The 24,945-nt window shown below is 46.4% G+C and overlaps 3 long non-coding RNA genes and 1 pseudogene across 3 annotated transcripts; 3 read left to right on the top strand and 1 right to left on the bottom strand.

The window, feature by feature from the left end:
- Positions 1–632: 632 nt before the first annotated feature.
- Positions 633–4,682, bottom strand: LOC130198279 (uncharacterized). The gene is made up of 2 exons (XR_008832614.1): positions 4,435–4,682; positions 633–940 (listed from the first exon to the last, which is right to left on the bottom strand). It is a non-coding gene; the product is annotated as an uncharacterized LOC130198279 (long non-coding RNA).
- A 5,493-nt stretch (positions 4,683–10,175) lies between these two features.
- LOC130198271 (uncharacterized) lies at positions 10,176–10,898 on the top strand. The gene is made up of 3 exons (XR_008832603.1): positions 10,176–10,256; positions 10,367–10,588; positions 10,791–10,898. It is a non-coding gene; the product is annotated as an uncharacterized LOC130198271 (long non-coding RNA).
- Positions 10,899–11,039: 141 nt separating this feature from the next.
- Positions 11,040–12,036, top strand: LOC130198269 (uncharacterized). Its single transcript, XR_008832601.1, has 3 exons — positions 11,040–11,238; positions 11,550–11,836; positions 11,931–12,036. It is a non-coding gene; the product is annotated as an uncharacterized LOC130198269 (long non-coding RNA).
- A 6,488-nt stretch (positions 12,037–18,524) lies between these two features.
- On the top strand, positions 18,525–20,759 carry LOC130198261 (tripartite motif-containing protein 16-like; annotated as a pseudogene).
- Positions 20,760–24,945: the final 4,186 nt, after the last annotated feature.

Below are 24,945 nucleotides of genomic sequence, written 5' to 3' on the forward strand. Positions count from 1 at the left end.
CATTGATTTTATAACGGCACAAAGTCAAATAAACTCAAAGGAAGAAATAACCACTATTTCTGCTCTATACTTGTGAAATCACACAAACGTGGAAACATCAAACTACTCAACGCGTTTGGTGTGAACATAAGTGTTAAATATATCGGCTAATTTTAAGTGCCTCGTCACCCCATCATATAACCATCTCTACTCTTCCAGAACAAGTCGATAATATAAATGTGTGCAAACATGTATGTGGAGATGATCATACAGAACAGGAGTTTGAATATGTGTGTGAATGTGTGTGTGTGTGTGAATATGTGTGTGAATGTGTGTGTGTGAATACGTGTGTGAATATGTGTGTGGGCCAGGGATCGTAATGAACACATCCAGAAGTTTAAGTGCTAAATAAACTTTATGAACAGCTCGGCATACAGCGGCTTTCCTGATGTTCTGCATCACCGACACTAGACCACACTGGACCACACTGGACAACACTATATTACTTTACATGTCATTGAGCAGACGCTTTTATCCAAAGCAACTTACAATGAGTGCATCAACCAAGAGTACAAACTCAGAACAACAAGAACCCAGAAAGCAAAAATTGTTCAAGAATGTCAAAGTACAAAAGTACCAGAAGTAAGAGCCACTGAAGTGCTAATCTGTGTTTTAATCCAGATATAATCGGAAAAGATGTGTTTTTAGTTTCTGGCAGAAGCTGTAGAGACTTCCTGCTGTCCTGATGTCAGTGGGGAGCTCGTTCCACCAATCAGGAGCCAGGACAGCAAACAGTCTGGATGTAGAGTGATGAGCTCGAAGGGCAGGAGTCACAAGTCGGTTGGCTGTTGCCGAGCGGAGCGAACGTGTCTGGGTGTACGGTGTGACCACATCCAGGATGTAGACGGGGCCCGATCCGTTCAGAGCACGGTACGCCAGAACCAATGTTTTGAAGCGGATGCTGCTCCACCGGTAACCATGAAGAGAGGGGGAACGAGAGGATCAGTTGGGTGTCATCAGCATGGCTATGGTAGGAGAAGCCAATGACAGAGCCGAGAGAATTAGTGTACAGAGAGAAGAGGAGGGGACCCAGGACGGAGCCTTGAGGAACCCCAGTAGTGAGAGGACAAGGATCAGACACAGATCCTCTCCAAGGTACCCGGTAAGTGTGGTCTGAGGTAGGAGAAGAGGGAGAGTGCAGAGCCTGAGATACCAGGACCTGAAGGGAAGAGATAAGGATCTGGTGGTTCACGGTGTCAAATGCTGCAGAAAGGTCTAGAAGGATAAGGACAGAGGAGAGAGGCTGCTCTAGCAGAGTGAAGGATAAGGACAGAGGAGAGAGGCTGCTCTAGCAGAGTGAAGGATAAGGACAGAGGAGAGAGAGGCTGCTCTAGCAGAGTGAAGGATAAGGACAGAGGAGAGAGAGGCTGCTCTAGCAGAGTGAAGGATAAGGACAGAGGAGAGAGAGGCTGCTCTAGCAGAGTGAAGGATAAGGACAGAGGAGAGGGGATGCTCTAGCAGGAGTGAGGATAAGGACAGAGGAGAGAGGGTGCTCTAGCAGAGTGAAGGAGAGAGGCTGCTCTAGCAGAGTGAAGGATAAGGACAGAGAGAGAGAGGATGCTCTAGCAGAGTGAAGGATAAGGGCAGAGGAGAGAGGCTGCTCTAGCAGAGTGAAGGATAAGGACAGAGGAGAGAGAGGCTGCTCTAGCAGAGTGAAGGATAAGGACAGAGGAGAGAGAGGCTGCTCTAGCAGAGTGAAGGATAAGGACAGAGGAGAGAGGCTGCTCTAGCAGAGTGAAGGATAAGGACAGAGGAGAGAGAGGCTGCTCTAGCAGAGTGAAGGATAAGGGCAGAGGAGAGAGAGGCTGCTCTAGCAGAGTGAAGGATAAGGACAGAGGAGAGAGAGGCTGCTCTAGCAGAGTGAAGGATAAGGACAGAGAGAGAGGCTGCTCTAGCAGAGTGAAGGATAAGGACAGAGGAGAGAGAGGCTGCTCTAGCAGAGTGAAGGATAAGGACAGAGGAGAGAGAGGCTGCTCTAGCAGAGTGAAGGATAAGGACAGAGGAGAGAGGCTGCTCTAGCAGAGTGAAGGATAAGGACAGAGGAGAGAGGCTGCTCTAGCAGAGTGAAGGATAAGGACAGAGGAGAGAGGCTGCTCTAGCAGAGTGAAGGATAAGGACAGAGGAGAGAGAGGCTGCTCTAGCAGAGTGAAGGATAAGGACAGAGAGAGAGGCTGCTCTAGCAGAGTGAAGGATAAGGACAGAGGAGAGAGGCTGCTCTAGCAGAGTGAAGGATAAGGGCAGAGGAGAGAGGCTGCTCTAGCAGAGTGAAGGATAAGGACAGAGGAGAGAGGCTGCTCTAGCAGAGTGAAGGATAAGGACAGAGGAGAGAGAGGCTGCTCTAGCAGAGTGAAGGATAAGGACAGAGGAGAGAGAGGCTGCTCTAGCAGAGTGAAGGATAAGGACAGAGGAGAGAGGCTGCTCTAGCAGAGTGAAGGATAAGGACAGAGGAGAGAGAGGCTGCTCTAGCAGAGTGAAGGATAAGGACAGGAGAGAGAGGCTGCTCTAGTAGAGTGAAGGATAAGGACAGAGGAGAGAGGCTGCTCTAGCAGAGTGAAGGATAAGGACGAGAGAGAGGCTGCTCTAGCAGAGTGAAGGATAAGGACAGAGGAGAGAGAGGATGCTCTAGCAGAGTGAAGGATAAGGGCAGAGGAGAGAGAGGCTGCTCTAGCAGAGTGAAGGATAAGGGCAGAGGAGAGAGAGGCTGCTCTAGCAGAGTGAAGGATAAGGACAGAGGAGAGAGAGGCTGCTCTAGCAGAGTGAAGGATAAGGACAGAGGAGAGAGGCTGCTCTAGCAGAGTGAAGGATAAGGACAGAGGAGAAGGAGGAAGAGAGACCGGTCTGTAGTTGCTGACTTCAGACGGGTCGAGGTGGTTTCTTCAGGAGAGGGTTGACTCTCGCCTCCTTCAGAGAGTTGGGGAAACAGCCAGTTGAGAGGGAGCTGTTAATAAGATGGGTGAGAAAGGTCAGAAGGTCAGGAGCAACAGTCTGGAGGATGTCAGACGGGGTCAAGGGGGCAGGTGGTCGGTCGGGCGGAGGTCACCAAGCTAAGAACTTGATTAGGAGACAAGGGGGTGAAAGAGGAAAGAGAGGGGGATGAAGAAGAAGTGGGTGGAGTGATAGAAGATGGGTTAGTAAAGGAGGAGCGTATGTCGTCTTCTCGTTTGTAAAGTAGTCACAAAGTGTCAGAAGGGTGGAAGGAGGAGGGGGACAGGGGGGTCAAGGAGGTTGGAGAAGATAGAGACGAGTTCTTTGGGGTGAGAGAAAGAAGACCGAATGTTGGTGAGGAAGAAAGAGCTTTTGGCTGCAGAGACAGAGAAGGAGGAGAGGAGAGATTGAGAGGAGAGCAGGTCGTCAGCTTGATTAGATTATCGCCATTTCCTTTCCGTCGCTCGCCATGTGGCTCGAGATCACCGAGTCAGACGACCACGGAGAGGAGAGGGAACCGGTCGAGTCTTAAGAGGACAAAGAGAATCGAGAGGAGAGACAGAGTAGAGAGAGAATGGTACCACAATGTACATTACTATAGAACATTGAACATTACTATAAAACAATGAACATTACTATAGAACAATGAACATTACTATAAAACAATGACCATTACTATAGAACAATGTACATTACTGTAAAACAATGAACATTACTATAGAACAATGAACATTACTATAGAACAATGTACATTACTATAGAACAATGAACATTACTATAGAACAATGAACATTACTATAGAACAATGTACATTACTATAGAACAATGTACATTACTATAGAACAATGAACATTACTATAGAACAATGTACATTACTATAGAACAATGAACATTACTATAGAACAATGAACATTACTATAGAACAATGTACATTACTATAGAACAATGAACATTACTATAGAACAATGAACATTACTATAGAACAATGAACATTACTATAAAACAATGTACATTACTATAAACAATGTACATTAATATAAAACAATGAACATTACTATAAAACAATGCACATTAATATAAAACAATGCACCACACTGTCACGTATTTCCACAACTGGATGTCTGAAGTCATAATTCAGCCAACGACCTTCTCTCGTTCTCTCCTTTCCAGCGGGAGGATTTATTCTCTGATCACGTGTCAAACAGAAGCTCATGTGATGCATCACAGAGTCCTTCTCAGGCAGCACAGGTCAGAACCCAAAACCACTCTGCTCTCCCAGAACAAGTCCGGCTCTTCCAGCACCCACATCCCGTGACGTGGTCCTGACCTCGGATCTGCTCGTGTGCTCCTTCCTCACAGGAGGCTCCTCCCCTCTCATTTATTATTATTTACTCGACACATCTCCTCGCCGTGTCGACGTAAACCCGAACACGAGCACGAAGACGGGAATAATAATGGAAAAGCACAAACCTGATCTGTGCAGCTGAACTCGAGGGTTGAACACGGCCTCCAGGAGTTTGTGTCGTCGCTCATTTTCCCTCAAACGAGAAACTTCCTCCTCATAATCTGCTGTGAATCTGTCAATCAGCCCCAGAGTGTGTTCAGAAGCCGCCTGGAGTCTCTGCTTCACCAACAGTCTCAGCATTTCTCCTGGAGACGGACACAGAAGGTCACAGTCCAACAGTCAGATCGTGACCTCCTAACGTCGCTTCCTAACCACTTCTCCTTGACCTCTGGGGAACACGTCACGGGGTCAAGGAGAGATGGGAAGGAGAGTTCATGAGGAGTTAGGAAAAGAGGATCAGATTCCACTCTCACCAAACTACGTAGTTATGATGCGACGGCATGTTAGTGAGGTCAGTCTGCACGATGGAACTACAACGTCCAGGAGATGGACTACAAAAAAGATCTGAGAGACTTTGTCATCAAGATGACATGAAACACCTGGTTCATAATATAACTTTATTAATATAAACAACCTGGTTCATAGTATTACTTTATTAATATAAACAAACTGGTGCATAGTATTACTTTATTAATATAAACAAACTGGTTCATAGTATTACTTTATTAATATAAACAACCTGGTTCATATTACTTTATTACTTTAAACAACCTGGTTCATAGTATTACTTTATCAATATAAACAACCTGGTTCAAAGTATTACTTTATTAATATAAACAACCTGGTTCATAGTATTCTAGCCAATTTTACCATTAAAAATGGAAATAAATGCAACAGAATTTATTTTTGCACAGAGGTCTTCTATGAAGTGTCCTGAATAACATACTAAAAGTCCTAAGAAATTACTGTTGCGGAAAAAGGTTAAATATGCAAAAATCCAAGATGGCCGCCATAAATACATAATGTCTCATATCTCGACTTTTAAAAGAGACATTTGAATAATTTAAAATATGATTACACATTTTTTTGACATGAGAAATCATTTAGAGTATGTTTTGACTTGATCGGATGTAATGGTCATGGAAAAAAAATCCAATATGGCCACCACAAATCCATTTCTTATCATATATATGTGCACTGACATATGACATTTCATTTAATTAAATTGTATACTAATATAATCAAGGCAGGTAAGTATTTTGTAGTTTATTAACTACATTGAACTTTAGTAACATACTCATCAACATAAATTCTACACATCACATGAAGAGTATAGCAGAAAAGTGACACAACATGCTACTATTGTCAATACAGTGATTGATCCTTGTAGATGATACACTGTTGGAATGGGTCCAACTCAACCGTCGTCATCATATGCATTTGACAAATCTGGTAACTGAGTTGGTACAGCGTACACCATGGCATTCTCTGCACACATTTGTGCAAGGCAGGCCATATTTTCGGCATGTGCACCTTTCGGATGGTACAGTCCTTTTTACAGCTATGACAGTTGACATCCAGCAGTTCTGATGAAGCGGCTGGTTGGTCGATCTGTATTGGCAGATATTGCCCATCAACAAAGTTCCATCCATAGTCCTCTGGGCTCATATTGATGCAGGCAACTTCCTATTCCATAACCTAATAGTATACACAAAGGCTGTGATACTAAGAGGAGCCAGAGGTTGGTGGTAGACTTTGGGATTCCATGGCGGTGAGTTTTAAAACCTTGTCACAAAACCGCTGGTATAAGAAGCCGTCTATTCCTTCGTCTTCGGCACCACCATACATTGACAACAATGCCTTCTCTCCTGCTGCAATGATCGCCTCCATTGCTGAATGAGATTGACTGAACACTTTGGCCTGATTGTAAAAGACAAGGTAATTCTCGATTTTCTTGAGTGCCACGCCTTCCGAGATCAAACAGACGACAGGTAGTATTACAGCCTGAAATTGCGTGGACAAAGAGCGGTGATCACAAAGTTTAGGACCGAGCAACTCCTGGATTGTTTTATGCAACAGACTCTCTTCTACTTGGTGGATTGTTTCTCGCTCGTGCCATGAACAACATGTGTGCGTCCATTTTGACATGGTGCAGTAGGAGAATCAGCAAGTCTGTGTCCTCCCTGCTCAGTTCAGTGTCTTTTGTTTGGGCCGAAGCAACTGCTGTTTGAACAATTAACGCAACGCCGTGCGTTGCCTGGTCTATGCTTCAGCCAGTTCCATCCAGCTTGTCGCTTAGATAATGGATGCATCGCTGCTTGTTTGCTTTGGTGTTCAGGAAATCTTCTTTCTTTGATTGAATCATTATGTCACCACGAAGTGTCTTGTCACACCAGCACAAGCCCCTGTTCATCTCAGTTGTGTAGCATCTTTAGTTGCGGACTCATCTTTGTACCCATAAAAGACAACGACAGCAGCGCCATACGTATGTGTGACGTACGCAACGGACATTTGACACACACTGTCAGATGTAGATCAGCTTGGTCATGACATGCAATGAAGTAGAACACCACCATCTAGTACATACTGGACATTTGCATTGGGTTCCCGTTGCTCTCCCTTCATAAACTCCTGAGCACATCGGCCAGTGTTGCCTTATTTGCCTGCAGGGGGAGTGCAGCTAATTCAAACAGTGCAGGTGGATGAGTGCAGAGCTCATACTTGAATAAGGATAAAACATCTTCTGAACGCTGTCCTATAGTTATTAACCTCTGAATTATCAACTGTGGATCCACCGTTACAGGTTGTCATTTGACCTCCACTGTTGATCTTGATCCAGGTGTCGTGGCCTGGTCAGCTTTCCTGAAGACATAATCCTCTACAGCAGGGATTCCCAAAGTGTGGTGCGCGCACCCCTGAGGGTGCGCGAGCTGTCTCTAGGGGGTGCGCGAGAGGAAAAATGTAATGGCGGTCTAATGGTGTAATAATTAATATTAAACATTCTCAGGGCTCTCACAGGGTGTCTACAGGAATAAACCAGTGAAATTTAAGACTTTTTAAGACTTTTTAAGACCACGTCGAAATAAAATTTAAGACCTAACTTACGATGGAAATATACATTAATCTAAATAAACTAATTCAAAGTAAACACACTGATGTCTGTTTAAAATTAACAGTATGGTGTAATGCAAAAGGATAACACAAATGTCATTGCTGTTGTAAATTATATTTATTAATAAATTTTCAGAACATGAACAAATGCTTATATCAAGTAAATATATTTTAAAAATACAGGCAACATAGTTCCTTTTGAACAAAAAAATCTATAAAATAACATAAATAACAATTCCAGCTGCTTTTAAAATGCAAATCATTTACATAATAGAATGTATGTGTGTGTGTGTGTGTTCTTATGTCTCTATGTGATGGATGTTTGTGCACAGGTTCATGTCTACTCCTGAGCTTTTGTGAATATACTAGGAAAACAATCCTTTTCAAACTGTATTAATATAAAAACTTCCAGTTGACATTTGGTCCATTCTCCTGGAAAAAAGAAATAAAAAAGGCAGACATTAGCCAAACAACAGTCACCACATCTCTTATGACACCACCATTTCAGATTAATGTCAGACTGGATAAATAGGAATGAATACTATTTTTACAAATTAAGCAACGTGAGCCATCCCTTGAGCCGAGTGAACACTATTTAGACATATTGACAGGTAAACACCACTCTACTTACTACCATTCTAAAACTATTTTTAATTAGTCTAATTCATGTGTAGTGCGCCTATCCATAGCTGTTATTAACTTGACACATGAGTAAAGCTTAACTATATGAAACACATACTCATATACATGAGGTTAGTTAATACATATATTTATGTTAGACTTACTTTGAGATGCTGAAGTAGGTCCTGGTGTCATGGCCCATGAGCTCCACAGGATCCTGACGGGAGGTGGTCATTTCACCAAGAGCACATGAAGTCCAGCTGTCTGCTCGCAGTGGTCTGGTCCAGAGTCTCGTGGAACAGAATGAAGAACACGGCGCCCTGTTGGACTTCGGTGATGAGCTCTTTGTTGCACGGCGCTGGATTTCCTCCGGTGACCTCCAGCGTTGTAGCGTTGACGTCGTTGCGAGCAGCGGAGCAGGAGCTCGCGGCGGCAGACCCGGCGGCATGGGCGGGCATTGGGGGGCCGTGCCCGCCCAATGAGTGAGCCGTGCCCGCCCTGGACTAGAAGCTATTTATTTTATCTTATTTTATTTGGGTTTTGTTTTTTTCGTCGGAGTAGCCTGCCATCATCTTATTATTCCTATCTCGACTCGTCGATCCTATAATTCAACCAATCCAACCAGCCTAGCAACGTGTTAGCCAATTACAGGTAGAGGGGGCGGGTCACGGGTCACTGAATCATACTATCGCTGTCAACAGATCAGTAACGTTACGCCGTCCGCCGTCGCGTCGCCACCAACCGTTATGGATATTCGGAATTTCTTTCAGAAGAATAAGGCGCTAGCGTTCATGCCAAGAGGATTAACGATGCGGACGGGAACGAGCAGGAAGCAGCACCATACAACACCCATTCCACTGGAACGATGAGCACGGAAGTCAACACTGAAGTAAGCACTCATGCTAGGAGGGTTAGCTACAGCAACTAGGGAGCACAAGGACTGGGAGCCAAGCAGCGTAACATTAACTCCGCATGCAAGAAACGTGAGTGAAGACGTCAACAACAACAACAACAACAACACGGTTGACGGTAACATTCCTGCAGCTGCGAGGAACAGCAACAGGTTATTGCAGCCTAGTGACCTTGGCACAGAGAAGCCCCAAAGACCGTCCATGCAGAACTTTCCTCCGCGCCTTTTCTCAGGAAAAAAAAGGTCATTTGCAGTTCCTGGTATGGAAGCTTTTCATGGATGGAGTATTCAGTTCAGGCAGATGCTGCATACTGCTACCCATGCAGAATGTTTCAGGGACCCAGATCCACTGACTCAACCTTCACTCTAACTGGGTTCCGTGACTGGAAGCATGCGGTGGAAACTGGAAAAGGACTCCACAAGCACGCTGCATCCAAAGAGCACCTGACTTGTGATGCCATGTGGAGGGACAAGGAAAGACGGATTCACACAAGTAAGGAAATCTCAACATTAATTAACACCGACCAACTGCAGCGCAACAGATATTATCTGTCTGCAATTATTGATGTTGTGGAGTTCCTTGCTGTGAACCAACTGCCCTTTAGAGGTGACCACGATGCATACAGTGGAATGAATGAGGATGGATGTGGGCTATTTTTGTCTCTATTTGAGTTTGCATTAAGGAAAGATGCAGAACTAGCAAAGATAGCCAAATCTATTCCTCACAATGCAAGATACACAAGTCACGACATTCAAAATGACTTAATAGACATAATGAGTGCTTTAGTAAGAGAGCACATAGTAAAAGAAGTGGGAGACTCGTACTACACTTTAAAAGCGGATGGAACCAGAGACCCAACAGGGAGAGAGAATATCTCCATAGTTCTCCGCTTTGTGAATGAACTGTGTGAACCAACTGAGCGCCTCCTAACAATAGCCACTGCTGACCAGGGAGATGCAGTTACATTGACTGACACCATCATAGAAGAACTGACCACAGCTGGCCTGAGCCCTGAGAAAATCCTCAGTCAGGTATATGATGGTGCCTCACTCATGTCGGGTAAACATGGAGGAGTACAGAAACTGCTGCAAAAACTGGACAGAGAGATACCATATGTCCACTGTTATAACCATCAGCTGCATTTGGTGGTCACCCATGCCCTGGCAGCGGAAAAGGCAGTGATGGATTTCTTCAGTGTGTGTAACATGCTGTACAAGTTCTGCAGAAGACCGACCGTTGCCATTCTCTAAAGGAGACACTCAAGCGCCTACTGGACCAGCGATGGAGTGGACATTTTGCTACAGGTATGTTGATATGGACTGATGGTCCATAGTTGATAGTTGATAATGATGATGCTCTATGTTTGTGATTCCTGCCTGAAGATATTAAAGTTGTTGTTTTTTGTATTCTACAGTCTCAGTCATTCTGAAATCATTTGATGACCTATCCACACTGTTCCAAGAGATCACCAGCACCCGGGCATTTGGAGCAGATGTGCGCGTTGAAGCAACGGGGTTGTGGCATAGCATGTCTGAGCCCAGCTTTAAGTTCATTGCTGAGATGGTGCACAAGATCCTTTCGTATCTTGACCCCCCAAATAAGATGTTGCAGTCTGAACACATGGATCTGGCTACAGGTAAAGAAAGAATATATTTTTTGTTAGTCTAGAAAAATGTAATTAAAAGTGTACTTATGTACAGTATCTTACACAATATTTTAGAACTTACTGTTGGATGTGTTTGTTTTGTTTCATTTCTCCGTCTTGTCATGTAATGCTGCACTTTTAATTTTGTTATATTCTGTACAGTAACAATAAGGAGGTTTGTATTTTCTTCTAGGTTTGCAGCTCATCAGCAGTGCATGCACCTGTCTTGAGAATATCCGCACTGAGACAGAATTCCAGACAATCCTGGCACATTGTGACAATGTTACAACAAGACCATCAAAGAGGAAGCACAAAACTCTGCCCTTGCTGACTATGTTGTTGAGGAAATCTGCACGAGTAGATACTGATGATACAGAGCTACGCAGGATTTATTATAGTTGTATTGACTCAGTATGTGGGAAATGAAAAATCGCTTGGAAACATAATTGTGACCTGATGGAGGCACTCAATGCCCTGGATCCTGCACAAGCGACATTCTTGGATGCCAGCAAGGTGAAGCCTTTACTTGACCTCACCAAGACACCTGCTGTGGACTCTGAATTCGAGGTGGCCGCAACTTCCTCAGGGCACAAATGAAAGAGTCTTCTCCACCGGATGAGGAGAAGTGGACAATGAAACAGGTGATTAAGGCTAGTCGAAAGTTCAATTTTGTTTTATTGTATTCAAAATCTCAAAAGCTATAAGGCTCCTTTTAAAAGGATTAAATAGCCTTTAATGTCATGGCATGGTCATTTGGGACCTTTAAAACACTGATATGTTTTGGCATCAAGCCATCATCAAGCAGTCAAACATCACATCTAACATGATTAGGTTCAATGAGATGAGCATTTATTTAATTTTTCAACTGCATACATATTTTAATGTATATTGGTGTCTGGGGAATCATTATGGTTATTATATTGATTTCAACCTAATTTCTCAATCCTTACAGATTCTGAAACAGTTCCAGAGGCCGCTGGAAGCAATGCCCACCGTCTTCACAGCATTTAAACATGGCCTGACTTTTGGAGCCAGCACCGCGTCCTGTGAAAATTCGTTTTCCACGCTCAAAAATGTCTACACAGAACATCGCCTAACTATGCTTCATCAACGCAAGGCCAATCTGATCCAGTTGGCATTTGAGAAGGACTTGACTCGGAAATTTAGGAATGAGTGGAAGGACAGTGTTTTAAGGAGGTTTCACACAGTCCACAAACGCCGCCTGCCACTCTACTAAAAGTGAGTTATTAAACCTTTGTCTGTTTTATTTCTGAGGTCTCCTCCAGGCTTTTAAAACCTAGACCTCATTTCCTCTCTCTCTCTCAACAAACAGGGTTACCACCAGCATATGAACTTTGCCTGATGTGTGAGGACAACACCTCACAGATCCATCCATCCATCTTCATCATCTTTTCTGAGGTTGGGTCATGGATGTAGCAGCTCCAGACGACCCCATACTTCCTTCTCCTGGCCACATCAACCAGCTCTGACCTCATAGATACTCCATATTTTGCGTTTTCAGACACTGCAAAACTCAAACTTACCAAGAATATTTGTCTTATTTCTAGTCAAAATGTCTCATTACACTTTTCACTTTATTTATTTTCTTTTAATAATAAACTGGCATATTTTTCTACTTATTTCAATTGAAAATTAGCAAGTGACAAGTGAAAAACAACTTACTTTTTGGGTAATGTGTTTTATTTTCAGTGAAATTAGACATTTTGACTGGAAAAAGAAATATTCTTGGTAACATTTTGAGTTTTGCAGTGCAAGAAGGTAACACTGCTTGGTGCTCCTTGTGCTCCCTAGTTGCTGTAGCTAACCCTCCTTGCATGAATGCTTACTTCAGTGTTGACTTCCGTAATCATCGTTCTAGTGGAATGGGTGTTGCATGGTGCTGTTTCCTGCTCGCCCGTCCGCATCGTTAATCCTCTTTGCAGGAATGCTAGCAGTATTGTTGAGTTTTTTTGTAAATAGTTATTGGTTTTCTTTCTTGTGTTAATGAAAGAATTAAGTTATGTTACCTAGATTTTATTTTTGATATTATATTATATTTATTATAATATAATTATATATATATATATTATTGAGATTATATTTTTTGTCTATTTTGTCTGTTTCATTTAAATAAATAGACATAACACTACACTACTGTTTGTTTGTTTTTGGATTTGGGGATGAACTGCCCCTTTTAATGAGAGCCAAATATGAGTTTTTAGCACCGTAGGAATAGCCACAGAGCCGTTGAAGCAAATAAAATGTAGCATGAAAAAGTGTGACCCCCCCAAAAAATTTAATGCCCCCCCTCTAATTTGTTTCTGCAGCCGGGTCTGGCGCTGCTGGCGGCCTTCGCTCGTCTCTGTGCTTCTTGCTCTGCTCGTGAGATTCCACCGCTGGAAAGTCTCGCGACACACAACGCAGCTTCAGAAGCATTTCACCCACCGTGACGAGAAACACTCGTTCTTTTCAAGCCGTTGTTGAACTTGCATCCTGCCATGTTTTCTAAACTAGTCGATGCTTCACGTTGTAGGGGATGGGACTGAATACGTGGGGCCCCTTTAAGAGAAGGGGCGTGGCCCCGGTGACACCAGAGACACTGCAAGGCGGCCGAGCAAAATACGGACCTGGCGGAACAGAATGCCTCATATTCGTAATGACATGACACCCAAAAAATTTAAGACCAATCCAATCTGAATTTAAGACTTTAAGACTTTTTAAGGCCTTATTTTTAGGAAAAGCAATTTAAGACTTTTAAGACTTTTATGACCATGGACACCCTGTCTCAAGTGTCACGCATTGAGCGTGAGACTCAGTGGCGTCCCTAGGCTAAAAAACATCCGGGGCTAAAGCCCCGGATGTTTTTAATTAGAATGTTAATTTAAAATAAAAAAGATTTGGCACACAAGTGGTTAACACCTCCAGGTCGCACGTGACGTCATTCACCCAAAACAGCGGAGTCAGACTGGCAGCAGGCGCACGTAACAGCAAGCTTCTGTCTGAGAGTGTTTCTATGTCTACAAATTTCGCTGCTTCACTCCTCTGGGCAAAGCCCAGCGCCGCCGCTCCCATAACGCGCATCGCTCTGCCGTGTTACGCGCTGACACATCCGCGCACACATGATCACGTTGGGCACCGACAATCTCACGAGAGCGAGGCGCTTGCAGTTGCTTCTCCACGGACTGCCTGGCCCAGTGCATGATGGGAGATCCCAACGAGGTCTGTAAACTACAAGTTGCCTACAGAATGAACTAACAGGAAGTGAGTGACTTCCTGTGTTTTCTTGACAGGCAGCTGGAGACCCTCCCACGTGATGACGCTGTTTTAAAACTCATATTGGAATTACATTTAGGTTATTTGCAAATAGTTGTTAAAATAAATATTTTGCATTTTGGATATTTTCTCAAAAATGAATAAAGTGAGGTGATGTAAAACATGGAGCAGGTTGTAACAGAGTCTTTGTCTGTAAATGAGGAACAAAGTTCACATTCACAGGAACCGCACCTGACCTGCACTGCTCCTCTCCTTGATAAGCCCCTCCTCTTCCTCCTGCTCTCAAACACAGGCGGCTGCACTCTGTCCACACACTTCCTGGTTCCTCCCACCCACTGACACGCCCACGCCCGTTCACTGAACCGTCACATGTTGTTCACATCAGAAGTCAAAGCAGAGTCGCTTCTGAGGAAGTGAAACTCAGACAGTCGTTGCTCCTGAGAGGTGAAAAGGAGCAGAAAGGAGTTCAGCCTCGAATCGTCGGCCCGGTGTGTGTGTGTGTGTGTGTTCCTTCTTCTTGTTATTGAAGTTGTCCCTGAGGAGGAGGCGGCTGTTGGACCCTGAACGCATCTTCCCAGCTGCCAGTGAGTGAACGCAAAGCGGGGGAGCCGAAAGAAACATGAATTCAACTTTGAACAACCAAAACATGAACAAGGGCGACACGGTGAGTCACGTGATCTGGTCGTAGCCGTGTAGCGTCAGGCACGTGTCTCTTTCTTCTATTCTTTCTTTCGGGGGTGAACATCTCCTGAACTCTGTCTTGTAAACGTGACGGACTTCTGTTGGACAGGATCGATGGTGGATTTGGATTTGGACCGTGACGAAGGGGGCGTGGCTGTGAGTGACGTGGGATGTTTCTCTGTGTCCAGTGTTTCAGTTTTTCTCGATTGCTAAGACACATTTCTTGAAACTCAAAACAGTTTGACCTGTGCTCAAAATCAAACACTGCTTTCAAATCATGAACAAAGTGATCCATATAATATTCACTACCAAGCAGTCAGTAAACAATACACCAATAAATAGAAAACACATTGTTCAAAACATATAGTTCTCAGGGAGAAGTAGATTTTTAATCAAAGAAGGAAAACATGTTTGATGAGTCGCTACACACTGATAGATTTACTCCTGTGCTTTGCTCTCTGCATTTCTTTTGTTCTTCCTCCTCCTTGTACCCTATTGTTACAGGACTGCACTCTGCAGCTCACAGCGTGTCCTTTGTCTCGGTCAGACGGTCATTCTTGTTCTTTGTTGGGATGAAGCTGCAACCAGTCAACATGTATTGGTCAGTCCGTCCTGTCAGCGTAACAATAGAAAGCAGGATGGTCAAGGCCCCACGGTGAGTTCATGGTCCATGATCCAGCCTCCAATGCACTGCGGGCCTCCTGCAGTCGACACTCCTCCAGTGAAGGAGTCAACATGTCACCAACGGGCTTCTTCTGGTCTCCGGGCGGAGCACTTTCCACATCACAAGCAACATGTCCTCTCCTGAGGCGCCGGGGGAAGAAGCCTCTTGTGTGTCTTTGAAGCAGCTGCAGAGAGCGGAGTCCAGAACATGTGACCACCGAGACCGAGACGGGAGCATCCTGACCCCGCCCCTGAACGTCACCATGGCGACGCACAACATCGGCTCACATCGGGCTGAGTCCAAGTCCTGCTGCCTCGCTGCCTGTGGACCATCACCTGGTCTCTGGCTGCTGCTCCAGGGTCGCCACGGGTTACCCTCTGTGTCCTCTTCCTCATCGTCGCCCCACTCGCACGCCTCCTCTTCCTCCTCTCGCCCACCCCACCCTCCTCCTCTTCCTCCTCACGCCACCCTCGTACACCCTCCTCCTCCTCCTCATCGCCGCCTCCTCCTCCTCTTCGCCCACCGCCACCTCCTCCTCTTCCTCCTCATCGCCTCCTCGCATACGCCCTCCTCCTCTTCCTCCTCGTCGCCCACCTTGCATACGCCCTCCTCTTCCTCCTCATCGCCCTCCTCGCATACGCCCTCCTCCTCTTCCTCATCGTCGCCCACCTTGCATACGCCCTCCTCTTCCTCCTCATCGCCCTCCTCGCATATGCCCTCCTCTTCCTCCTCGTCGCCCACCTCGCAAACACCTTCCTCCTCTTCACCCACCTCGCATACGCCCTCCTCCTCTTCCTCCTCGTCGCCCTCCTCGCATATGCCCTCCTCCTCTTCCTCCTCGTCGCCCACCTCGCATCTGCCCTCCTCCTCTTCCTCCTCGTTGCCCACCTCGCATACGCCCTCCTCTTCCTCCTCGTCGCCCACCTCGCAAACACCTTCCTCCTCTTCACCCACCTCGCATACGCCCTCCTCCTCTTCCTCCTCGTCGCCCTCCTCGCATATGCCCTCCTCCTCTTCCTCCTCGTCGCCCACCTCGCATCTGCCCTCCTCCTCTTCCTCCTCGTCGCCCACCTCGCATCTGCCCTCCTCCTCCTCGTCGCCCTCCTCGCATCTGCCCTCCTCCTCTTCCTCCTCGTTGCCCACCTCGCATACGCCCTCCTCCTCTTCCTCGTTGCCCTCCTCGCAAACACCTTCCTCCTCTTCACCCACCTCGCATACGCCCTCTTCCTCCTCGTCGCCCACCTCGCATACGCCCTCCTCTTCCTCCTCACCCACCTCGTGACACGCCTCCTCTTCGCCCACCTCGCCCTCCTCCTCCTCCTCGCCCACCATACACCTTCCTCCTCCTCCTCGCCGCCCACCTCATACGCCCTCCTCCTCTTCCTCCTCTTCGCCCACCTCCTCTTCCTCCTCGTTGCCCACCTCGCATATGCCCTCCTCCTCTTCCTCCTCGTCGCCCACCTCGCAAACACCTTCTTCCTCTTCGCCCTCGCCTCCTCCTCCTCCTCGTCGCCCACCTCGCATCTGCCCTCCTCCTCTTCCTCCTCGTCGCCCACCTCGCATACGCCCTCCTCGTCGCCCTCCTTGCATACACCTTCCTCCTCCTCCTCGTCGCCCACCTCGCATACGCCCTCCTCCTCTTCCTCCTCGTCGCCCACTTCTCATACGCCCTCCTCCTCTTCCTCCTCGTCGCCCACCTTGCATACACACTTGCCCTCATCCTCTCACATTGTTTCTTCTATCCATTCTCAGACTTTCTCCTTCCCGCCTTCAACCACCTGTTTGCTCTCCACTGGCTTATTTTGGTTGTGTCACATCATTTGATACGAGTTAAATCCATTTAGAGTGATTGTGTTGATCCATGACGTGTGTTCTCTCTTTGTATTTCATCGTTGCCCCTTGTGTTTACAGTATGGATGACGTGTGCATTAGAGGGCAGAATGTGTTTTGAGACTGAGGATGTGTTTAGAGTTTTGCTGAAAAGTCTAAGTGAGATCTGCAAATTGTGTTTTACCATGTGAAATAGTTTACGGGATTGACAACAGACTGCACAGTTAGCTAAATGAGTTCAGGCGTCTGAGAACTTTGTTCAACCAATGGGTTTTAGTGTTTTAGCAATTGATAAAAACTGTAATGGGGTTTGACCTCTGGGTGACCTCGACCCACGTGACTGAAAGGGTCAGGACGGGTCCATTTGTGTGGTTCTAGGACTACAGATGTGTAACCTGTGGCTCTATTTTAATTATTGTAACTCAGGTTTATGGACTAGTCACCAGGTTCAGCTACAGAGCTCAATTATTGTGGGGAAAAAGCACCAAATTAAATAGTTCAGGTTTTACTGGGATTCAACAAAAATCAATTAAGATCACACACATACACTACCGTTCAAAAGTTTGGGATCACCCAGACAATTTTGTGTCTTCCATGAAAAATCACACTTTTATTTATCAAATGAATATAAAATATAGTCGAGACATTGACAAGGTTAGAAATAATGATTAATATTTGAAGTATTTTGTTCTACAAAATTCAAGCTCAAAGGAAGGCCAGTTGTATAGCTCATATCACCAGCATAACTGTTTTCAGCTGTGCTAACATAATTGCACGGGTTTTCTAATCAGACATTAGTCTTCTAAGGCGATTAGCAAACACAATGTACCATTAGAACACTGGAGTGATAGTTTATGTAAAAGGGCCTCTATACACCTATGGAGATATTTCATTAGAAACCAGACGTTTCCACCTAGAATAGTCATTTACCACATTAACAATGTAGAGAGTGTATTTCTGATTAATTTAATGTTACCTTTATTGAAAAAAACAATGCTTTTCTTTGAAAATAAAGTCATTTCTAAGTGATCCCAAACTTTTGAATGGTAGTGTATATTTATAATGAATAATAATCTTCAAGGTGGTCAGTCATCCGTGTGGTTCACCCTGTGGGCAGCTCTCCATCTGATATCAAGTGGTGCTCCACGTGATCATCTGCTTCATTAACGTTAACCTGCTACTCAGTCAGACTGAAAAAACATTTATTATCCTTTGGGATGTTTCAGATGCTAAACTTTGTTTTTTGAATATTAAATATCCTATTTTTTTCTTCACTTCCTCTTTCAGCTCCTCTTCCAGGAATGAAGTACAGCTTGATAAGCCCCACCCTCTACCTCCTGCTCTCAAGCACAGACGGCTGCACTCTGTCCACACACTTCCTGGTTCCCTCCCACTAGAGCTGACACGCCGCTCACTGAACCGTCACATGTTGTTCACATCAGAAGTCAAAGCAGAGTCGCTTCTGAGGAAGTGGAACTCAGACAGTCGTTGCTCCTGAGAGGTGAAATGGAGCAGAAAGGAGTTCAGCTGGATCGGGAAACCTTCTCTTGTTCCATCTGTCTGGATCTCCTGAAGGATCCAGTGGCTATTCCTGTGGACACAGCTACTGCATGAACTGTATTAAAGCCCACTGGGAGGAAGAGGAGGGGAAGAAACTCCTCAGCTGCCCTCAGTGTAGGCAGACCTTCACACTGAGGCCTGTCCTGCTGAAGAACACCATGTTGGCAGCTCTAGTGGAGCAGCTGAAGAAGACTGGACTCCAAGCTGCTCCTGCTGACCACTGCTATGCTGGAGCTGAAGATGTGGCCTGTGATGTCTGCACTGGGAGGAGACTGAAGGCCTTCAAGTCCTGTCTGGTGTGTCTGGCTTCTTACTGTGAGAAACACCTCCAGCCTCATTATGATGCACCTCCATTAAAGAAACACAAGCTGGTGGAGCCCTCCAACAAGCTCCAGGAGAACATCTGCTCTCGTCATAATGAGGAGATGAAGATCTTCTGCCGTACTGATCAGCAGTGTATCTGTTACCTCTGCTTAATGGATGAACATAAAGGCCACGACACAGTCTCAGCTGCAGCAGAAAGGACCGAGAGGCAGAGAGAGCTGGAGGGGAGTCGACTCGACATCCAGCAGAGAATCCAGGACCGAGAGAAAGACCTGAAGCTGCTCCATCAGGAGGTGGAGGCCCTCAACCTCTCTGCTGATAAAACAGTGGAGGACAGTGAGAAGATCTTCACTGAGCTGATCCGGCTCATGGAGAACAGAAGCTCTGACGTGAAGCAGCAGGTCAGATCCCGGCAGAGAACTGAAGTGAGTCGAGTCCAAGAGCTTCAGGAGAAGCTGGAGCAGGAGATCACTGAGCTGAAGAGGAACGAGGCTGAGCTGAAGCTGCTGTCACACACAGAGGATCTCAAGCAGTTTCTACTCCACTACCCCTCACTGTCACCACGCTGAGTCTACACACTCGTCCGGCATCGATATCCGTCCTCTGAGACACTTTGAGGACGTGGCGGCTGTGTCAGAAGTCAGAGATAAACTACAGGACGTTCTGGGGGACAAGTGGACAAACGTCTCACTGGCAGTGACTGAAGTGGACGATTTACTGTCTCCTTCACAAGCAGAGCCCGAGACCAGAGCTGGATTCTTAAGGTATTCATGTGACATCACTCTGGATCCAAACACAGCACACACACAGCTGTTATTATCTGATGGGAACAGAAAAGCAACAGTTATGAGTGAAGAACAGTCTTATTCTAGTCACTCAGACAGGTTCACTACATGTTGTCAGGTCCTGAGTAGAGAGAGTCTGACTGGACGTTGTTACTGGGAGGTGGAGTGGAGAGGAAGAGGAGTTAATGTAGCCGTCTCATACAAGAATATCATCAGAACAGGGAGAGTGGATGAATGTCTGTTTGGATTCAATAATAAATCTTGGACGTTACTTTGTTTCAATAACAGTTTTACATTTCTTCACAACAAAGTCCAAACTCCCGTCTCTGGTCCTCGGTCCTCCAGATTAGGAGTGTACCTGGATCACAGAGCAGGTGTTCTGTCCTTCTACAGCGTCTCTGACAACATGACTCTCCTCCACAGAGTCCAGACCACATTCACTCAGCCTCTCTATGCTGCACTTGGGTTTTATTATTATTATTCTGGAGACACTGCTGAGTTCAGTAAACTCAAATAGACAGAAGTGAGTTCACGGACATCTGGTTAAAGTCTGTGTTTTAAGTCTTAAACTTATTTTGTTTCCATCATCGTCGCTGAGCAGACTTTTCTTCAGCTGTCAATCAAACCTTGTGGGCGGGACTTGTCCATCTTCTCCTTGTTGTTGTGTAGGTGTCTGAGTTCCTGTAGGTGGCGCTCCTTCCTGTGTGTGTTGCGTCATGGAGGCTCTCACTGCTCATGATGCTCTTTGTTTACCTGAACTCATATTTATCTGCAGGGAAATGTAAAATGCTCTGAGCTCTAAATGTTTGATGAATATTGTTATTGATGTATTCTTTAATTTAAGTTTCTCTTCCTCTGCATGGGTCTTAAAGAGAGAAAGCACCAGAGCTTCTTTATCCGAGATATTTTGTTCTTAGAACTTCATGCAAATTATTATATTAATACATTTGTGAGAATAAATGTTGTTGTTGTTGTTTTCCCAATCAACGTACACATGATGTACTGTGTTGCATTATAAAATAAAGTATCATAATCAATCAGTAAATCTCTCGTGGTTCTTTTCCATAACTGAGGTGGTGGTCCAACACGTCTCACAGACTTCACTGAAGGTTTCATGTAACGTTCAGGTTCTTTCCGTGCGTCGGCTTCACTTCTCAAACCCGGAGGTCGGCTCCTCTGGAGGTCACGAGTGTGACCCTGTTTCCTGCATGTGGTGTGTGTGCTGTGCCTTTAAGTGTCTGAACCAGGGATGTGAAAGAGGTGAGCGCTCCCCAGCTGAGTGCTTCTGCTCTTCCGGTCCACTGTGTCCTGACTCACGGTGTCGCTGTGGAAGCGAGGCGCCAACCCTCTGGTTCCCCCTCAGGGAAACACCCAGAATGCACTGGGGCCAGAGGCCACTGGACCGGAAACACAGGACTCACAGACGGGTGGAGTCACTTCTACATTTAATACATGCATCAAAGTGCACAGACAAGAAAGTAAAGCATGTGGGGTTAAATAAAAACATAACGTATACAGTCACACAATGTGTTGGTCATTTAGGAGTCACGCCCACTTACACTAAATAAAATGTACCTGTTGACAGCAACAATAAAAAGCCCACGCTAAGATGGCTGCTCTCTCACCGTGTGCTCTCTCAGGTGTGTCTGACTACAGGAAGAAAGGCCCAGGTGAGCTTCCCACTCCCTTGTCTCTCTGTCTGTGTGTCTGTCTGGACATCTGTCTGCCTCTTTATCTCTCTCTCTCTTTTTGTGTGTCATGCATGTCTGTCTGTCTGTCTGTCTGCCTGTCTGTGTGCCTGTCTGCTTCTCCGGTCGCCTCGTCCCTCACAGACAGGACCTCTCCTTTGCGGCGTTGCCCCGAGTGATGGAGTCGCTGTGCCTCTCCTCCATCCTCAGGAGGAGGCGTGGCCTCGGCTCCATCCTCAGGAGGAGGCGTGGCCTCGGCTCCATCGGGGCGTCACGACGTCTTCAGGTCGTTTACGTCAGAAAGACGAGCAGCAACACACACGCTCCGGGACAAAAGAATCCTGCTCAAAGGTTCTGGCTCCAGTCAAAGACTGCAAGGTTCTATGAGAACACGAACACCAAGTGGTTCTCCAAAAGTATTTATCGTTGGGCGAAAATGGGCTCAGTCATCGTTATATTATTACATATTATACTGTTAGATTATTGCTATCGATGCATTTTAATGTTCATTCGTGACATTGCTGTGTGGTTTAATTATAACATGCTTATTTATATTTCATTTACCTATTTAATACATAAATAAAACTATTTGCAATAAATGCAGTCGAGTGAAAATAAATATATTTCCCTTTGAATGTGGAGTTGAAGAATAAAAGAGCATCAAATGAAAACACTCAAGTCAGACTAACTGGGTAACTTACTTTAACACAGTAGTAAAGTACATTTACTCAGTTACCGCTGCATTAATAACATATCCGTTTCATATTTGTTATTTGTGTAGCGTGATTATTTTAAAAACTAATTTTCTTTTCCACACCAGCTCAATAGCTTGTGTTTGGCCTGCAGTGTGCAGCCTCCGACCACCAGAGGGCAGTAGAACACTGGTTTTCAGTCTGAGGTGAATTGAGACGCTCCTCGCACACAAATAAGACTCCACCATATCAGAATCAGAATCAGAATCAGAATCAGAAACAGTTTTATTGCCAGGAATGTTTACACAAACGAGGAATTTTTATTGGTGGAAGGTGCAACATTTGGACATGACAAACAAACAACAATCAACACGACAGAAAGACAACAAATAATGTGAAAGTGTTTGGGTGTGTGCTTCAAGTGGTGTGTTTTAGTTAAAAGTGTATGTATGTTACGCGTGCGTGTGTAAGTTAAAGTGCATGTAAATAAAGTGGCATGTGTATGGAGGAGGCCTCAAGTTAAAGTGCATGTTAAAGTGACGTGTGGAGGAGGGAAGAAGAAGGAGGAGGGAGGAGGAGTGGGAGGAAGAGGAGGAGGAGAGAGGAAGGTGGAAGAAGAGGTGGTAGTCCTGGGGGTGACAGTCAGTCAGTCCCGGGTCCATTGATGAGCCCGACTGCCGACGGGAAAAACTTTTGGTGTGGCGGGTGGTCTTTGTCATGATGGACCAGCCTCCTCCCGAGGGGAGGGACTCGAACAGGAGTGTCCAGGGTGGGAGGGTCAGCGACAATCTTTCTGGCCCTTCAGTGACCTGGAAGTGAACAGGACCTGGAGGAAGGCAGATTGCAGCCGATAACCCTCTCGGCCGAGCCGGATGATGCTCTGCAGCCTGCACTTGTCTTTGGCTGTGGCTGCAGGGTGCCAGACGGTGATGGAGGAGCAGATGATGGACTCAACGATGGCCGTGTAGAATTGTACCATCATTCTCCCTGGCAGGTTGAATTTCCTCAGCTGCCTCAGGAAGAACATCCTCTGCTGGGCCTTCTTGGTGATGGAGCGGATGTTCAGCTCCCACTTGAGGTCCTGGGAGATGATGGAGCCCAGGAAGGTAGGACTCCACAGCGACGGGGAGTCACACAGGATGAGAGGGCGGGTGGGGCTGCATTCCTCCTGAAATCCACAACCATCTCCACTGTCTTTAGAGCGTTGAGCTCCAGGTTGTTCTGGCTGCACCAGGTCACCAGGTGGTCAGTCTCCCACCTGTGGGTCTCGTCCCCACCAGAGATGAGCCCAATGAGGGTGGTGTCATCCGCGAACTTTAGGAGCTTGACGGACTGGTGACTGGAGGTGCAGCTGTTGGTGTACAGGGAGAACAGCAGAGGGGAATGAACACAGCCTTGCTGGGAACCTGTGCTGGTGGTCCGGGAGCCTGAGACGTGTTTCCCCAGCCTCACGTGCTGCTTCCTGTCGGACAGGAAGTCTGTGATCCACCTGCAGGTGGAGTCGGGCACGTGCAGCTGGGAGAGCTTGTCCTGCAGCAGGGACGGGATGATTGTATTGAAAGCAGAGCTGAAGTCCACAAACAGGATCCTGGCGTAGGTTCCTGGGAGTCCAGATGCTGGAGGATGTAGTGAAGGGCCATGTTGACTGTGTCGCCTGCAGACCTGTTGGCTCTGTAGGCGAACTGCAGGGGTCCAGGAGTGGGTCGGTGATGGTCTTGAGGTGTGACAGGACCAGCGTTCAAGGACTTCATGACCACAGAGGTCAGGGCGGGCCTGTAGTCATTGAGTCCTGTGATCTTGGGTTTTGGGACGGGATGATGGTGGAGACCTTGAAGCAGGCTGGAACGTGGCATGTCTCCAGGAGGTGTTGAAGATGTCGGTGAACACCGGAGACAGCTGGTCAGCACAGTGCTTCAGGGTGGAGGGGAGACGGAGTCCGGCCCGCTGCTTTGGGGTTCTGCTTTTGAACAGCCTGTTGACGGTTTCTCCAGGATGACGAGGGTCGCCGCTGAGTTGATGGAGGGTGCCCAGAGGTGTGAGCCCCTGATGGGCTGGGGGAGGGTGGGCTGATGGTCTGTGGCTTGTTGATGGGGCTGTGGGGGATTGCCTCAGGACTGCTCCACTCAGTGCGTTTACATGCAATCGAATTATTGGCTTAGTCGGACTGAAATCGAATTATCCGTTTCATGTAAACACCTTAGTCGGACTATGTGCGGTCCGACCGTCCGATTAACACCCTGGATAGCTCGGTCCGATCCAGTTGATAATTCGACTCGCGGCATGTAACTCTGAATTGATTCGAACTGACTTTGCCTTTGCGCATGCTCGAGATCCCGCCGCCCCTCCTCCCTCCCATGTCGTGACCCGGAAGTCGAAGAGACGATAAATTGTTTCTGCCGGCCAGGTTGCAACAAATAACCAGTCCGCTGCTAACCATGTTGGTGCCCTAAGCATAACTCCTCATGATGCCCCCCTGAGATAGGGTCTGTGTGCGGATGTGTCGGGCGCATCACGGCAGAGCGATGCGACGACCCGAAGTGTTAACGGGGAGTTGCTGAGCGATTAAATATATCTCTTGTTCTGCCTGTTTTCTGCCTAAAGGCGCCTAATATTTCTAGACTGAAATAATATCGGCATTATAATTATTATAACTATGAGGATTTTATTAGTTGCCTATTTTGTGGTGCCCCCCCAGGGCTTGGTGCCCCACCCGCAGCGCGTCGTGGGCGTTATGGGAGCGGCGGCGCCGCAAACAACGCTATGGAGAACCCAAGAGCCACCACACATTTCTGGACCAAGAGCAGACAGAATTTATGCTTAATGTATTGAAGGAGTTGAACATACTAAAGTT

The sequence above is a fragment of the Pseudoliparis swirei genome, chromosome 8 (genome assembly GCF_029220125.1).
Source record: "Pseudoliparis swirei isolate HS2019 ecotype Mariana Trench chromosome 8, NWPU_hadal_v1, whole genome shotgun sequence".
NCBI lineage: Eukaryota > Metazoa > Chordata > Actinopteri > Perciformes > Liparidae > Pseudoliparis > Pseudoliparis swirei.